The sequence below is a fragment of the Mixophyes fleayi genome, chromosome 5, assembly GCF_038048845.1.
Source record: "Mixophyes fleayi isolate aMixFle1 chromosome 5, aMixFle1.hap1, whole genome shotgun sequence".
Lineage (NCBI taxonomy): Eukaryota > Metazoa > Chordata > Amphibia > Anura > Limnodynastidae > Mixophyes > Mixophyes fleayi.
In genome coordinates, this window is record NC_134406.1 from 192,233,505 (window position 1) to 192,250,140 (window position 16,636).

General features: G+C 41.2%; 1 long non-coding RNA gene across 1 annotated transcript; it reads left to right on the forward strand.

Annotated features, from left to right (window-relative positions):
• The first annotated feature begins 314 nt into the window (after nucleotides 1-314).
• LOC142157799 (uncharacterized) lies at nucleotides 315-1,128 on the forward strand. Its single transcript, XR_012692639.1, has 3 exons — nucleotides 315-610; nucleotides 699-816; nucleotides 1,027-1,128. It is a non-coding gene; the product is annotated as an uncharacterized LOC142157799 (long non-coding RNA).
• Nucleotides 1,129-16,636: the final 15,508 nt, after the last annotated feature.

Below are 16,636 nucleotides of genomic sequence, written 5' to 3' on the forward strand. Positions count from 1 at the left end.
TTGTGTAGCCCAGAGTTCATGTTTACTAGTGTGTTTTTGCTGTTTTATGCAGCAAATGAGAGTTTGTTGCAGCTGCTGACACTGTGCACTCTTGTACAGTCCCAGTTCAGGAGGAGGAAGGCGAAGTTTATGGCACAACAGAAGAAAACTTGGTGTCTGTATATGCGCAGGAGGAGAGCTTTTCTCAGGGCCAGCATTGCCTCAATTTTGAGATTCAGTGCTGCCAGTAACCGAACCATGCGTGCCCGAGAGCGTAGCCACGGAGAAGCTTTCTGGTCTACTGTGGAAGCGTTTGAGGAACAGCAGTGGGAGAATACCGGACAATCTCCTGCTTGTTTGGAGTGGGGATATCCACGGTGTGCACTCTAGTGCATGAAGTCACCACGGCATTGCTGGAAGCCCTGTATCATCGCTTCATCTCCTTACCACAAGGTCAGCGCCTGGATGATACAATTGCAGGATTCCTGAAGCGTGGGTTTCCACAGTGTGCTGGAGCCATAGACGGGACACACATCCCCATCATTGCCCCCACAAACAACCATGCGGATTACTACAACCGCAAAGGCTGGCATTCCATCATTCTGCAGGCTGTGGTTGACCACAACTATTGGTAAGCATTTTTTATGGGGTTTTTTATGTGACTGTGCCATGTGTAATGCGTATTGTAAAACATTGCTATATGTATTTTTTTATGTCAGTTTCACAGATGTTTTCATCGGGTGGCCTGGACGTTCCCATGACGCCAGAGTTCTAGCAAATTCAGACCTTTACCAAATTGCTGAGGAAAGACAAGATGGCTGGCTGTTCCCTAGAGAGGTAAATATAGGTGTAATGTTGTATGATGTTTTTGTAATTGAAGCTTATATACTATTGTTTGCTATCAATATTGTATGTATTTACTGCCCCTTTTTATATATGGATGTAACACTTGCAAAATGCATTTTCACCATATAGTACCAAGTGTACTGCGTTATGTGACCAATATTTTTAACATGGTGACGTGAAACTGCATGTTTTTATTTATAGAAATCTACGTTTGTTGATGGTGTGGAGATACCGGTACACATCATTGGGGATGCTGCTTACCCTTTGAGGCGCTGGCTGATGAAGGGGTTCACTCAGCAACATCACCTGTCTCCGGAACAGATCCGGTTTACACATACTCTCAGCTCGGCTCGGATGGTGGTGGAAAATGCTTTTGGGCGCTTGAAAGAACGTTGGCGCTGTCTATTGAAGCGCATTGACATTGACACCAAGTTTGTGCCCCACGTGGTTGCTGCTTGCTGGATTTTACATAACATTTGCGAAATACAAAAAGAGCAATTTCTACCTGAGTGGAATGTGCAGGAATCTGAAATGCCAGTGCTGTCAGTGGACTCCAGTACTTTTGAAGGAGAGCGCACCAATACCTCTGCTGAACTTATTAGGACCACCCTCACTGCCAATTTGACCTCACTTGTTTGAATGTACCACACAAATGTAAAATTAAAAAAAACATGTTTATTTCACATATTGTATTTTCTTTTGTACATATTTCTTCATATGTCTCTTCACAAAAAAAAATAAAATGACACAATATAAAAGTGCTTACTTGCATGTAGAAAAAAAATATATATATACATAAGTAGTAAACAGAAGACACAAATGTGCCCAAACAGTAAGTGCAAATTTGCTTTTCACGTTATATGTGAAGCTAACGGTGTGATTCCAGATCACACGTAACATACATGATAACGATTAACTGTGAAACATTTGACCATAAAACATGATTATTACAATTGCCTATATTGTGGCATTTCTGGTTGTGGAGTGGATTGGTTACCCGGTGGGTATTCTATGTTGGGGTTACCCATAGGTTGAGCATGTTGTGTATTCTGTACCGGGTTTGGAGGGTTATTGTTGCCTAACATGGGTTGCCCCCCGCTGGTACATAGGATAATGTCCGTCATAATAATAAGGACTTGAAGGAGGTGCCTGCACCAGTGAGAGGAGTCTGTCCATGAATCCCATAATACACTCACGATTTTCGCGTAACACGCGTTCCTGCATGTTCATGATTTGCTTGAGGAAAGAGTCCTGCAGTTCCCGCTCATTGTCCATGAAACGCTGCAGTTGTGTATTCTCGTGTTCCCTCATGGTGCTGTCCATCTCCCGCAGTTGATCCATCATGACAGTTGTCATTGTTTTAGTTGCTTGCTCCATTTTGTTGGGCCTTTTTTAGGAACGTTGTAAACTGTACGTAGAAAAAAACACAGTAAAACATACATTAGAATATATAATGTGGCAGAACAAAAAAGCAGTGTTGTAAGCTGATATGTGCTTGAGGCCTCCTCCCTCTTGCCCAGTAGTTTTGCACTGCAACATATGCGTGTTAATGTTTTAATACTTTGGAGTGTATTATATTTGTCTTTTGGGCTTTTTGTTGATATAGTTCTCTTTTTTAAGTTATGTAGATATATTGGTATTTGGTTTGCATTTATGTTGATATACTTCTCTTTTTTTGCCAGTTATGTTCAAACATTTTTTATTTTTTTTTTAAAGTTATGTAGATATATTTATTGGTATTTGGCTTGCATTTCGGTTGATATAGTTCTCTGTTCTTGGCACTTTTTATTTATACAGTTCATTTTTTTTTTTCAATTATGTAGATATATATGTATGTATATATAGTTGGTTATTATGTGAGATTATTAAAGATACTTACTGTTGGAGCGTAAACTGGGACTTGGCGTAGACTTTGACACCGGCACTGGTTCTGGCTGCGTTTCTTGCAAAGTATCTGTAACGACTTGCGCAGCAGGGAATGGCTGTGAATCGTTCAATTCCTCCCAAGAAATGTTGGTGTCATCTGTTGTGGAAGAGCACTCCAGTTCTGGGGTGTCTTCAATAGAATCTTCTATTATTATTGTTGCGGTCTCGCTTGTCTGTGTGCTCTCTGGTGGTGTTGGTATAGCCGCATCCACATTACTAGAAGATGACAGTGCAATTGGATTTGTCAGAGGAGAATGTCTAAAGACCATATTGCACTGGTCATAAAAGGGCCAGTCCATTCTTTCAGCGCCACTTTTGCGCCTGTTGTGGTCATGGACTTTAGTGTACTGCTTCTTGAGGGACTTCAATTTGTTCAGGACTTGTTGCTGTGTCCTCTTTATGCCACGTTGTGTGAGTATTTTGGCGATGTTGTAGTACACTGTGGCATCCTTCACAGTCCCAGTCACTTGCCTTCTAATTTCTTCCTCCCCTCTGACATTCAGCAGCTCACGCACCTCTTCCTCCATCCAGTGTGTCATAATTGCTGTAAATAAACACTGTTTTTGTTAACTAATAAAAGCAATTTTCTCCCTAAAAAAACGTTTCTGCTTCAGCTTGATGTTGAGTACACCATCCACCATCTCTCCTAAAAAGCTTCTACAATGTTCCACGGGCTTCCAATGATGACATCATCCTCCAGAGACAGGCAGACAGCCAATCAGCATGTTTTCTGTGCAACCCGGGTTGAAAAACCTGGGTTGCACCATTCATAGTGCAGGCGACCCGGGTCCGACCCGGGAATTGCCCCTCGATAAATCCCGGGTTGAAGACCCGGGTTTTTAGACCCGGGATTTTGGACTTGTACCATTCATACTGCACCAAGACCTGGGTAGTTTGAGCTCGCCCCGGTAAAAACCCGGGATTTTGGTGCAGTATGAATGGGGTATCAGAGAACCCAATCCCATTCTTTTGGTATTGGTTAACATCACACCATCCGCTCCAGCCTCCCACAGTCACAATAACCAGTTTACCAAATCTTCATTTTGTCTCTGCATGTATTTATAATAAATAAAAGGACATCATTTTCGAATATCTGTGGGTTTATTTTTTGGAGAGTCTATTTATAATAATGGAGAGTACACTATGATAGGAAGACATAAGATCCAGATATTTTTATTATGATATATAATCCATGTGTCTGTTATGAGCCGCGGCGGTGCCCAGCCGCCGCGACTCCCCTGTCTCCGTCCCGGCCGTCGTTATGGCGACCGGGACGTCACTTCCGGGGGCTCGTCAGACGTTGCCATGCCAATGGTAAGAAGCTCTCGTATCCAGCGCCGCGTCCCGGCATTACAGTGCAGGCGGGTGCGTGCGCAACAGCGGAGCAAGCCTGAAGGCTAATTGGAACACCTTGTGGGCAATTAAAGAGCTAGGCTCTCATTGGTCTGCTTCAGTATTTAGGGCAATGAGGCCTGCTGCCTCATTGCTGGTTATAGCGTTCTGTCCTCAGTCCTGCTGCCTGCTTGTGCTATCCATTTTGGTTCCTGCTACCTTGGATTTGACTACCCGTGTTTTGACCCCTGCTTGTTATTGGACCTGTGACCCTTCTCTTCTGACCTTGACCTTTTGCCTGGAATTCGGATTTTGCTTCTCTGCCTGTGAGTTTGACCCTTCGCTTGCCCTTGGATATTGCATCTGTGCCTGTGACCTATTGACCTAGGATTCTTCTTATACTACAGTCCACCAATCACTCCACTTCTGGGAACTCCTTTAAGTCAGTATACGTTACTCGACCCTCGGTCGGCCCGCAGCCTAGTCTGTCCCCACTACTAGGGGCTCCAGCGAACACCTGGCCTTCAGAGTAGTTCCCGAGTTTCACTGTACTGACTTGGGAGTTCCTAACAGTGTCAATAATTTCAGACATCTGAATAATAATATTTGTACACCATTCCAGACCAGCCACACTGCAGGGTCTGATTGTTCTTATTTCCTTTTCACTTATATTCAGACTTTTTAAAAAAAATCATATCTTTTAATATATCAAATAATAAATTTGTTTTTATATAAAAAAAAAGCTATTAGTGGACTGGAGTGCCTCAAGAACCAACTCTTTTTTGGTGATTAGTTTCACAATATGATACTTAATCTGTGAATTTAATGTCCTCAGTAGAGGAGTCTGCCAATGTAGGTTAAATCTTCCTAAGCCTGTGTATGAATAAGTGTCCTCATATGGACATGATTGACAGTTTATTCGTTTCTCCTTCTTCATTGATTTTTATTTACAATGTCTACTACATACTTACAGAATTGCTGCTCTAATTCTCCATTCTGTTTTCTCTGATCCCTCATACACACTCGAAGTACAGCCAGTTGCTCTTTCACTGCATGGTTCTCATCTTTCAATCTTTCACATTCACCTTCCTGATCTACTATTACTTGTACACAGATATTTAACACATTAGCAGCTACTTGTTGCTGAACTTTGTCATACTTTTAAGATGTATATTACATGCTGCCTGACGAGGGTCAGCTAGGCAAACGAGTGTTACATGTCTAATTACTTCTCTCATACATGAGGTCCAGGGTCCGGAACTAGACCACCATGAAGGAAGCAACTCTCCCTTCTTTTCCTTTGTCTCATTACGCTGCTTGAGCCACTGAAACATGTTTGTCTAATAACAGTTTACAATCACAATAAACCAATGATACCCTGCCAGCTACGCCATTGTTGTTACCAATAGAACGTTCTTTTTATATCAGTGATGTAAATTACAGACACAAGTGTTAATAAAAAGAAACAAAATTAGTTTTAAGTAATAGAGTTATACTCAGCTTTGGTAGTACATTTCAAGCACCATAACTGTTTTGCTAATTGGTAGTGGTAATATTGCGGAAGGATAAGACTTTGAAAGAGACCGAGATTAATACTTTGGAGTACTGACTGCAAGAGGCTGCTGGAGGATACATGCTACCATTTACCCTGTAACTTGCGAACATCTTGTGGTGTTGTGCTGTCGTTATAAAGTCTTATTTTGGATATATTCTGGTCTACCCCAGTGAGTTGAATCCCACAGAGGGTAACTGTCATCCCAGCTAAGGGTGGTATCCTCACACCCTCACTTACAAAGTCCTTACCAACACTTCTCACACTTACATCTCTGACCTTGTCTCGAGGTACATACCTACCCGGCCACTCCACTCCGCCTCTGACCTCCGCCTCAATACACCTCTTATTACCTTCTCCCATGCTCGCCTTCTGCCGGGCTGCTCCTAATTTTTGGAACACCCTACCCCGTCTCACTCGACTCATCCCTATCCTTGAGTCCTTCAAACTCTCATTCAAAACTCACCTTTTCAAGGTCGCCTATCTCACCACCTCCTAACGGTTCTATCCATCACCTGCTCTTCCTCGTCTGCCATCTAAAGTTTTCTCCCAGTTGGTCCTACTGCCTCTCACCAACCCTCCCTTTAGAATGTACAGGGTAAATGGTAGCATGTATCCTCCAGCAGCCTCTTGCAGTCAGTACTCCAAAGTATTAATCTCGGTCTCTTTCAAAGTCTTATTCTTCCGCAATATTACCACTACCAATTAGCAAACAGTTATGGTGTCGCCCAGCCTGGTTTACTGAGTCCCACCGACCCTGTCCTGGTAGAGTTTCCTCCAGCGACACCACGATGCCTGGCCCAGAGTCCTTTTTGTTGATGTCTTGTACACCAGGATCCTCCAAGCTAGAATAGCTTCCTTGACATTCTGCTTTCCCTATATTCTTCCCTGTATACACACAGGGTCAAATGTCTCAAACCTCCCCCTTACAGCAGGGACACTTTAGCTGCTAGACATACTGTCCCTGTTACTTGTTTATACAATAGAATGGCTTTATTCAATTAGCTATTTTGGCTGGATACACTAAACATGGGGTTACAATATTACTGCAGGGAATGACACTGCACGCTTACATGAAACAATAAGATTTTTGACACATTGTATCAGCAGTGTTATGCCATCTGAATCTGTGATACATTTTGATACAATAACATTTATATTTATACATATTGATACATTTCCCAATGCCATTTCACCCAATATATTACTGTGGAGGCACATTGCATATCATTTAGAAGTTCTAACCTCATTACCTCTCAGATTACATGTTGACGTAGCTAATTAACATAGGCTGCCAGCTTGTTAACTCAGACACTGTTATGATTACAAACCAAATCTAAGCTGCCCTTCATAACAATGGACATTTGAGACAAATGGTAATTACATTAGCTAACACTTGCAAAATGACTCCTGCTAGTTATTTTCACACAGTATGGCAATATTCTTTATATTTATACTACATACAATATTGCAAGTGAGAGCAAGGGCAAAATGTATCTAATAACATGAAATAATTGTACACATAATACACCAATGCTCTGGTGTATATACTTAGACTGGGCCAATGATTAAAAAGTACATTAAACTGTGAGAAACAGGTAATGAATACAAAGTTCTCAGTCCAGTAGCACCCCATTTCCTAACAGAGGGTAAGGAGCTTGAACTGAATACTGAAACAGATAGGGAGCCAATAAAGGGATTTACGCAGAGGAGAAGCGGAAGAGGTGCAGTGGGAGAGGAAGATGAGCCTAGCCGCAGCATTCTGTATGGATTGAAGGTCAGAAGTAGAAACGAGGAAGATCAGTGAGAAGGAGGTTGCAGTAGTCGAGACGAGAAAAGATGAGTGAATAGATCAGGATTTTGGTTGCTTTCTGAGAGAGGATGGGACGGATTTTTGTAATGTTACAGAGGCAGAAGTGGCAGGATTTGGGGAGGGACAGGATATGAGGAGTGACTCCAAGGCAGCGAAAGGACAGGAGAAAAAGTGATGTTGTCAACCAAGAGGGAGATATTGGGGGGGTAGCAACATTGACAGGAGGAAAGATGATGAGCTCGGATTTGGAGATGTTGAGTTTCAGAAAGCGTTGTGACATCCAGGAAGTTAAAGCAGAGAGACAGCTAGATGCCTGGGTTAGGACAGAGGGAGAGAGTTCAGGGGAGGAAAGATAGATTTGCATGTCATCAGCATAGAGGTAGTATTGGAGGCCAAATGATTGAATAAGTTCACCAAGAGAGGTGGTGTAAAAAGATAAGAGCAGAGGGCCAAGTACAGAGCCTTGTTGGACTCCAATAGAAAGGGGAAGAGGTGGGGAGGGAGAACCAGAAGCAGACACGCTAAAAGAATGGCCAGAGAGGTTGGAGGCAAACCAGGAGAGAGCTGTTTCGCAAAGATCTAGGGAGTGAAAGGTGGTTATAAGAAGAGAATGATTGACGGATTCAAAAGCAGCAGTGAAGTCGAGGATTGCGAGAAGGGAGAAGTGACCACTGGACTTAGCTGAGTATAAGTCATTTATTACTTTAGTGAGGGCAGTTTCAGTTGAGTGAAGGGGATGGAAGCCAGACTGGAGAGGGTCAAAAAGAGAATGGGAAGAAGCGATAGGCGATAAAATAGGTGATCTTGAAAAGGTGAGTTTTGAGTGAGAGTTTTAAGGACTGAAGGATAGGGGATAGTCGAATGATATGGGGTAGGGTGTTCCAAAGATTAGGGGTAGGGAGTTCCAAAGATTAGTGGTTCAGACAATTGAGGACAAGTTGTTCGAGAATTTTAGAAGCAAAGGGAATCAGAGATATGGGGCGATAGTTGGAGAGAGAGGATGGGTCAAGGGAAGGTTTCTTGAGAATAGGAGAGATGAGAGCATGCTTGAAGGCCGAGGCAAAGATACCAGTGGAGAGAGAGAGGTTAAAGAGATAAGTAAGGTGACAACAGGCATTGAAAGACAGGGAGCAGAGGAACTTGGAGGGGATAAGATCGAGAGGACAGGTTGTGGAAGAAGAGGAGGAGAGAAGAGATAGGATCTCAGGCACAGTAACAGGTGGGTAGGAGCCAAGGGTGGCAGAGTGAGTGATAGAGAGGACAGGTCAGGGGAGGCAAGTCTGGCGAGAACAGATATCATTGTGTAAAGAGTCAATTTTATCTTTGAAGTAGTTGGCAAAGTCAAGAGCGGTGATGGACAAGGGGGAGGAGGTGGGAGAGGATACAGTAGAGAATTAATGATAGCAAAGAGGTGTCTTGGTTTATTGGACAAGGAGGAGATGAGGGATGTGAAATAGGTTTGTTTGGCAAGAGAGAGGGCAGCATAGTAGGAGGAAAGGATGAATCTATAGTGGGTGAAGTCAGCAATGAGCGGGATTTCCTCCATTGGCATTCAAAGGAACAGGACCACTTTTTGAGGAGACAAGTAAGAGGGGAGTGCCAGGGTTGGGGTTTAGATTAGCGGGGACGAAGGGGGGTGGCAGGGGCTGCAGTATCAAGGGCAACAGAGAGTGTGGTGTTGTAAAGAGAGACAGCAGTGTTGGTGCAAGATAGGGGAGCAAGTAAGGGTTTGAGAGAGGAGGCTAAGATGACGGGGTCAATGCTGTTGATGGGAGGCAGCGTGCGAGCGACTTTGGGTGGGAGAGGTGGGGCAAGGGGTAAAGAGAGGGTAAAGGAAAGGAGATTGTGGTCAGAGAGGGAGAAGACAGAATTGGAGAAGTTAGAGATGTCACAGAGATAGGAGAACACTAGGTCCAGGGAGTTAGGAGAACACTAGGTCCAGGGAGTGATCATCACAGTGGGTGGCAGAAATTGTCCATTGGGAGAGGCCATAGGAGGAAATGAGAGTGAAGAGCACAGAGGTAGCAGTAGTAATAGGAGAGTCAGTAGGCATGTTAAAATCCCAATTATAATAGGGGGAAGATCAGATAAGAAGAAATGGGAAGTGTGGGATGGGGAGTGTGGGAGAAGGAGAGCCCCCCGTGGGAGAGTGCAGCGGGGAAGCAGAATCAAAGGGGGAGATCCACGTTTCTGTGAGGGCCAGGAGACCAAAGGAATGGGAGAGGAAGAGGTCATGAATGGGGAGTGAGTTTTTTGCACACAGATTTTGCATTCCAGAGTGCACAGGACAGGGGAAGGTGAGTAAGAGGAATGATGGGAATAAGGTTGTTGGGGGTGGATGTTCGGGGGAGACAGGGTGATATGTGGTGGAGGGGGAGCGACAGGGGATAAAGGGGATAGGCTTGGGTCTGTAGCATGGAGAAGTGATGTAGGGAGCTATGAGAGGGAATGAGAGGAAGTGTTAAATGAAGAGTAACAAGGTACAAGAGATGTAGTAATTGAAACCTTGTAGAATCATGAAATAGAAAAGAAAAAAAATTGTGTGTAAAAGACAAATGAGAGTATGACAGAAGGAAAAGACTGTGATAGGTTACAAGTGAGGTGAGGAAAAGGTGAGAACAGGACAGATGAGTGAAGTCAGAGACTGTAGAAGTAGTCGGAGAGTGAATAGGAACAAAAGATGTAAAAGGATCAGCAAGGAAGTAGTTAGGACAGCAGAGATAAGTGAGTAAGCAAGAAACAGTTAGACAAAACAGTGACATAGGGCAGGAGAGGAGAGGGATTATATAACATTAGCACCAGTGGAAGGTGCACAGAGGTAGCTGTGAATGAACAGTGTGCAAGGGGATGCAACAAGAGTATTTTGAAGGTGGGAATACAAGCAACAGCATAAGTGAAACCAACAAGTCATAATAGAAGAGCAGATGCAAGAATTAAGGTTGAGAAACAGATCAGCAGGGTGTGTGCAGGCAGTGCACAATGCAGAAGTTGGAGGATTTCAGAGCTCATAGATGATTATTGAATGATGTCTTCATGTAGCAGTGTTTCCATGTAGAATATTTTCCTTTTGTTCTCCTCTTGTTCAACTCTTGTGTAACTCTTAGTATGCTATCTAAATTTTTAATACACTTGTAAAAAATTCCTCACTTAGAAGAAATCCTCACTAGCTAACACAGCCTAACCGGCGTACATAGCCTATGACTGCTAGTTTAATAGGGTCAAAGAGTCATGTGATCACTTTCTTAAATTAACCCCCACTAATCACACATACTACAAAGAAAGTAATAAAATTCTAAAACAAACAAACAGAGGGTAAGCATACCATATAGCTAAAAGACAATTTTGCACATCTGATCCTATACAGATAGCTGGTGCAGTGACTGTGTCAATCAATATTCCTCTAAGTCTAGTGCATCTTCCTCAATGGATTCACAGCAATCCAATGTATTTGAGATAAAGCAAATTTTTATCTCCGAAGGGAAACTTCAATTCCTTATCGATTGGAAAAGATATAGGCCTCAAGAGCGCTGTTGGGTAAAAGCTGAGCATGTCCATAGCCCTCACTCTTTACAAGAATTCCATCATAAATTTCCTCTTAAACCATTCTTAAAGTGTTCAGAGCCCACGTTTAAAAGAGGGGGCATAATGTCACGCACTGCTCCCAAGATTTTACTAGCATTTGACTTCACTCTAGGCTTCCACTATGCATTTACACATGTGGATAGAACAAGATGCATTCTGATATCTGAAGTGCAAATGGAATGCTATCACAACACAAACAAATATCAGAAACAGTGATAGTGGGTATGATGACACTCAGAACAGTAGTTTCTAGTATCATACTCATTTCCTTTTTTTAAAAATGCATATAATTAATACCAGTGGGTTTGAGGTGATTGTACAAAAATATTGATAGAAATTATGTTTATTGCTGTTTCCACAACATTCAAGGTACATTGTTTGAAGTTTTGTGACTAAGAAAATGTATTTACAATATATCCCAGTGTAAGTATTTAATTTGAAATAGGCACTGATCCAGTATACTCCCCTTTTAGAATTTCACCCCTGGCTGGTGTATAGGGCTGGTGAGGCAAATAACTTTTAAACTGTAACTTGCAGGGCAGTGTCTGCTGAAGTTGACCTATTAAAATCCAGAGAAAGCCATATCTGGAGAGGCTGTGATGATTTTACTGCCATATCTATGAATCTAGTAGTCAGAGCACAACATTTTTATTTGAATTAATGTTAAAAGAAGGAATGTGTATTATCTGTACAGGACCATAATGCTGAAATATTACCATTTTTAAAAACAATATGCTTTATAAAGTACAACTTATTTTGTTTAAAAGTTATTATTTGGCAATGCAATCAATACAAACCTTTGCCATTTTTCATAATCATTTAACTACTATAGTTATCTCTCCAGTCAGTATGATGCAGTACTTCATTTTACCTCAGCAAATATCACTCATTAAAACATGCTAACATGAGTACAAAATGTGTTTTATATTACTGAACATTTTATAAAAGATAAATTGAAAAAATTGAATTAAACCAGTTTTATTAACAGTTTATATTTTGCTTCTAAATAAATCAAGAAAAAAATTATTCTGCATTAGCCCATGATTCTAAGCTCCACACTACATTACTTAAAGATGCCTTAAAGTGGATCTGTGACTTATTCATAGAGGTAACTATTTTTAGGGATGAAAAAAATATTGAGCATATACATTCACTGAGACATGAGACACACAAAATTATTGTGCTAATTGTGTGTAGCTAAAAGGTAATTTTAAAAACTATTAAATGAATTAATAACAACAACAATTGCAGCTGTGTATATGGTATAAAATAAATTTGGGATAGTTAGCTCCGATACAAAAAGGAGGAGGAGCTCTCGAATTTTGCCGGCCAGCATCAGCTCTGTGGGATGTCTATTAACTCTGTGCACACGTTGCTGTGCGGGATTTCAGAATTGCCCTACACAAGTACCTGTAAGAAGTCTGGTTTTGTGAAGAACAGCTCTGGTAAGAACTTTTCCGACTCTGAGACTTTTATATCTATGCAGGATTGTGGCATTGTTTTCATCAATTTTTCTATTTTTCCTTGCTAGCAATTTTTCCATTCATGGTATGGCTACATGTGGACACACTTATGCATAAGTAATCTATGAGCTCATATAACCAAGCATTGATACATTTTTTCAATCTCAATGTGGATTTATTTCCAGCTTTTTTCACTCAGATATTGGACTTATTTTGATTATTGCATCTTTTATTAGAGTTTTATACCAATTTGCCTTATGGTTATATGGTGTATACTTATTTTAATGATTATATGTATTTTTAATAAATAAATTTGTTGTTACCGCAGTGCATTGACCTTTTTTTTTTTTATACCATATACACAGCTGCAATTGATGTTGTTGTTTTTGATACCACTGTTACTTTAGGGATTGCAGACACCTAGCAGCTGTTGTCAATTTGGCATCTGTCCATTCAGCGATCAGGAGTATGCTTTTGTGTTAAATCAATTAATAGCACAATAAACATACTAATTTGTTTCTATTTAGGTACACATTTATGCATTGGACCACAGCGATCAGTGTTTATCAGTCTAGTGCAAGTTAGACAGCATAGACAGGCCCCATAGTAGCTGCATGCTCTGCTACTACAGTAGTTCTGCATTTGATCATGAGGTTCATTTGAGAAGGTGAAAAAGCTGTCTTTTGACATCGCAGGGCCTGATTCCGTAAATGCCGATACGTGCCCTATTTTGTGTAAAATTGGTCTGCGCATGCCCAGAAATTAACCATAAGCCAAAAAACGCAACAACATCCAATTCATCTTCGAACACAACTTTTACTACAGCCTACAATTTCAGGGGTGGAACAGAGAGGGGATGGGGGGGGAGTATGAACATAGTCAATGTTCAATAAGGGAGTGCCAAACTCGAGTGCATTCAGCAATGTCTGATTCAAGCTTTGGGTACAAGTTTTTTTGTCTGTCCTATCATTTGCACCAGCTACAGGTCTGGTGTAAGTGCCAATTAATAGAGTTGATGATTGCTAAGTGAGAGAAAGTGATGAATTATTGTCTTTATATGTTTAGGTGGATTGGTGGTGGCACTCCTTGGCTAGGGGAATTTAAACACTCAATCATTTACAAAGTGCTTTTCATTGAGATTTTATGCTCTCTGAATGCTTCTAAAATGTGAGCTCTGCTCCTCCATTCAAGGTTATTCATTTGAGGTTATAAATGAATATTTTGATATCTTGTTCATTAACTTTCTTAAGGACATTGGAGCTCTATGCCAGTTTGCGTAGCGTATAATGTTTGACATGGGTGCACACATATGCTCCTATGCAGACTTGCCTGATTCAGGCACTTACTCCCACCTGCACCTGGAAAGGCAGGAAGGGAATGGAAGGGGCATTCTAACATTGGTAGAGTACAATAAAGGCATGCGGCTCATGCATACCTGCAGAAACAGGCATATACGCCTGTTAGGAAGTGTGTCTTTTGCACCTGCTACAGAACAGGTGCAAATACTCACTGAAGATGATGACTTGTCATAAAGCACATATGATGTTGATTTGGAGGTGGACCTATCTCATGATGTGCATGTCTCTGCATATGGGTGAAAATAAGTTATTTTTCTGTGCTCTTTATTAAAGAGTAATTTATTTCCATCTTGCCACCAACTCTGCATTAGGCCCATTCTGAAGACTATATCTGTCTCATTCCTGGCCACACAAAACACATCTGTAGAACCTTTTCATTTCAAATTCTGTTATGAAAATAAATTATTTTGACAAAGTAACTTTTTCCATGTAGTATATAGAGATAGTAAAATTCTCTAGCAGTGGGTTTCACATGAGTGAATGTGAGGTGCTCACATTATGCTCACATCCACTCGTGATGCCTCCTTCATCTGGGTATTCCACACTACCATCAAGTGACACTTGTTAGTGAGTCATTTGAGATTCACAGAATGAATAGCAAGAGGGATGTCATGTACCAGAATATTTAAGTGTAGCAAAATTCATAGTACAATGTAGAACTCTATACATTAAAGGGGTGGTTATGTCCAAGGTCCTAAGGTTTGTTGTATTATGCGAATACTTAAATATATTACTCCTCCCAAGCCCAAGCAACTTATTGTTTCTGTTAGTGCTTCATAAATTGAATTAAATTTGGGTCTTGTCTCCCCTTTGTTTATATTCAGATTTGTCAAGCCCATAACATATATTTTTTTCTTCATTACAAAACTCCAGATTCTGTGAAAAAATTGAAAGATAAGTAACTTGAAACATGTTCAAAGGCATCTGTTATTAATATATTAATATGATTAAGATTTATAACAAAAAAAATCACAATATTTTGTATGTAGAGTAAAGTTTTTATGCATATCGGTTGGCCTAATAGATACACAGTTTTACCTTATTGCAGCTGGCAAAGTCTACATATATTTATAATATATATATATATATATATATATATATATATATATATATATATATATATCTAAAATTACATAATTGGCCTGACTTATTAAAGCACGCAAAATAAACGTAAAATACATTTTAGTTTGGGCATATGCACATCCATATTCAACAAGTTGTAAGGGTCCCATGTGCTTGAAGATGGATTGGAAGTTCTTGCAGTAACTGGCATCTGATCTGGTTCTGGGATGCGCAGATCGTTTTTACGCAAAATACAGCACATATCAGCATTTACATGTTACCTCCTTGGGTACAGGATGGAAGTGCATCATATTTTATGCTGAGATTCATGCATACCTTCCAAAACTCCCAAATAAAAAACTGGTACAATGTCGGCCACACAAATTACCATGCCTATTTTAAAGCAAAAATATTGGCAGGAAGAATGGCAGACTTAGCTGCCCCATAATTAATTTCAGTAAATGCAGACTTCCTATACCCGGCAGTTATCGTTGTTTGTTCATCACTATAGGGCCCTGGTGGGAAGTTTACTATCTATAGGAAAATAGGAGTTTGATACATGAGGTTAATCACATATTGCAAATTGATCCAGCCAGAAGGCAATGTGAAAAAATTCTTAATGGGACTATATGATCAAGTCACATAGCTACGTTAGTTAGATAGTAAGAGGAATATTTGAGTAAAGAAGGTGAATAAATCTAATGTTCTTATGTGAACTGTGTAGAGGGGTCAAGTAAAATAGCCGAAGTAGATAAAGAAGGTAGTTTGGGGATTTACTAAGCTTGTGTAAAGAATTTATATTTCAGGCAATGCTTGAAGGTTTGGAGGCTAGGGAAAGTCTTCTTGTACGAGCAAGGGAATTCCACAGAATGGGTGCAGCCCAAGAAAAGTCCTGTAATCAGGAATAGGAGCAGGTAATGAGTGTGGATGAGAGCTGCAGATCTTGAGAAGAGCAGACCGAGTCAAGTTTGGAGATATGCTGAGAGAAAGAAAGAGATGTATAAGGCTTTGTAAAGTAGAAGTGAATACAGGCAACTAATGTGTCACAAAACTAGGCGGGTCTTTTGGATTCTTCATGGTCTGCATGGTTAGACTCCACGCCTCTGTGGTGGGTAGAGTCAAATGGAGTGAAGGTGTACACCAGGGACCCCTATAATGAGGTTTGGGCTTAGCTGCTTCACCCAGCAGGTTGCAGCTCTCCGGGTAGGGACCAGGCGAGACTGGTTGGAGAAGATGTTGAAAGTTTAGGATACCAGGTTAGCTTAGAAGCAAGAGATACCCGGTGTAATGGAGAGTTGCTAAAACAGGATCACCAGGTCTATCAAGAAGCAGGGGTCACTGGATACCGGGCACGATTTAGAGAACTGCAGGTACAGGATACCAGGATTTACAGTTTTAGCTAAGAAGCTGGACTAACTGGATACCAGGAACAATGAGAGAACTGCAGGTACAGAATACCAGGATTCACGGGAGCCAAACTTGCCACAACTGAGAAGGCTGTAGGATAAGAAGGTGTGGCACCATTGGGCATGAGCAGATGCCTTAAATAACTGGGAGAGATGAGTAGAAGGGTTAATTAATCAGCCTATGGCTGAGGGACAGAGCAGATAAATATCAGGCAGACCCAAATCCAAGAAGTTTCCCATCATCGGCCGAGATTGTGGCGCATCAGTGCCAGAAGGAGCTGTGGGGCAACCAGGTAAGCATGCTGGACCCTGGCATA